This window comes from Orcinus orca, chromosome 6, assembly GCF_937001465.1.
Source record: "Orcinus orca chromosome 6, mOrcOrc1.1, whole genome shotgun sequence".
NCBI lineage: Eukaryota > Metazoa > Chordata > Mammalia > Artiodactyla > Delphinidae > Orcinus > Orcinus orca.
This window is the reverse complement of record NC_064564.1, coordinates 26101456-26103550: the sequence shown is the minus strand read 5'-3', so window position 1 is coordinate 26103550 and position 2095 is coordinate 26101456. Positions and strand designations below refer to the sequence as shown.

At 29.1% G+C, this 2095-nt stretch overlaps 1 pseudogene; it reads left to right on the top strand.

Annotated features, from left to right (window-relative positions):
• Positions 1–1644: 1644 nt before the first annotated feature.
• On the top strand, positions 1645–1742 carry LOC117201657 (uncharacterized; annotated as a pseudogene).
• The last annotated feature ends 353 nt before the right edge of the window (positions 1743–2095 follow it).

The following is a 2095-nucleotide window of genomic DNA, read 5'->3' as shown; positions in this document are numbered from 1 at the left end:
GAATCATAAACCAATATCTTTCATGAATATAAATGCGAAATTTGTAAAAATGAAAATATCAAATTGAATCTAACAATGTATAAAAAATATTATACATTATAACCAAGTGGGATTTAACCCAAGTATGCAAAGTTGATTCAACATTTGAATATCAATTAATGTAATCTATCATCCTAGGCTAAAGAAGAAAAATCATATGGTGATATCAATAGGTGCAGAAAAAGCATTTGGCAAAAACCCAACACTGACTATTGATAAAGATGCTCAGTAAACTAGGAATATAAGGGATATTCCTCAAAATGATGAATAAAATCTACAAAAAACCCCTCCAGAAAACATCATATTTAATGGTGAAAAGCTAGATGATTTCCTCCTTAGAACAGGTACACAATGCAGGGATGTTTCCTCTCACCACTCCTATTCAACACCATATTGGAACTAAATAGTGAATGCAATAAGACAAGTAAAGGAAACTTTAAAAAAATACAGATTTGGAAGGAAAAATAAAGCAACATTAGATTGCAGATGACATGATTGTCTATGCAGAAAATCACTGACCAAAAAACTGCTTTGGAAATAAGCTATTATAGTGAGGTTATAAGCTTATACATATTACAAAGTTAATATATAAAATACAATTGTTTTCTATATACTAGCAATGAAAAATTGGAATTTGAAATTAAAAATACAGTATCATTTACATTTGCAATGAATAAGGAAATGTTTAGGTGTATATCTATTAAAATATGTGTAAGGTATATGTAAGAAAAACAGCAAAACACTGATGATGGAAATCAAGGAAGAGCTAAATAAATGGAGAGATATTCCACATTCATGGATAGAAAGACTTGATATTGTTATGATATTAGTTCTTGACAACTTTGTTTACAGATTACAAGAATTGCAAATAAAAATTATGGTAAGTTATTTTCCTGATACCAAAAAATTATATCTAAAATTTATGTGGAAAAGGCAGAAGACACAATATCCAACACAATACTGAAGAAGAACAATGTCTGAGGACTAACACTACCAAACTTCAACACATACTATAAAGGTATGATTGTCAAAACATTGCAACATTGGTGAAATAATATAAACAAATACATAAATAGAATAAAAGAGAGACCAGAAATGGAAACACACATATAGTCCAATCACTCTTTGACAAAGGGGAAAAGACAATGCAATGGAGAAAGAATAGACTTTTCAACAAATGGTGCTGGAGAAGTGAACATTCACAGACAATCAAACAAAAAATAGAACCTACTCACTGATCATATGCTTCTTACAAAATTAACTCAAAATAAATCATAGACCTAAATGTAAAATAGAAAACTATAGGTCTTTTAGAAGATAACATAGATAAAAATATAGGTGATCTTATGCTTGATGATGAGTTTTATATACAATACCAAAAACATAATCCAGGAAAGAAAAAAAATGGTGTTAGACTTCATTAAAATTTGAAACATCTGCTCTGTAAAAGTAATTATTAGGAGAACAAAAAGACAAGCAAGAGACTGGGAATAACTGCTTGCAAAACACATAACTGATAAAGGACTTATATTCAAAACATACACAGAACTTAGCGAGAAGAAAATAAACAACACTATTAAAAATTGGGCAAAATATCTGAACAGAGTGTTTGCTTCAGCAACACATAAACTAAAATTGAAATGATACAGAAATAATTATCATGCACAAGAATTTTTTATATTTGTGAAGCTTTCCATATTTTTAAAACATAATTTGGCTGAAAGGATAAAACTTGTTTAAAAAGCATTATATAATGGTAAAATAATCAATTCACCAAGCAGATATAGCAATTATAAACATATATGCACCAAACTTCAAAGCTCTGAAATATATGAAGCAAACATTGACTTGAAGGAACAGATATACAGCTCTACTGTAATAGTAAAGGATTAAATACCCTACTTTAAATAATGTATAAAACAACTAGAGGTGATACCAATAAGGAAATAAGGACATAAAAACATGACAGACCAATTGAATATAACAGACATGTACAGGACAGTCCACTAAACAAAAGCAGAATACACATTTTTCTCAAGTGCAACTGGAACTTTCT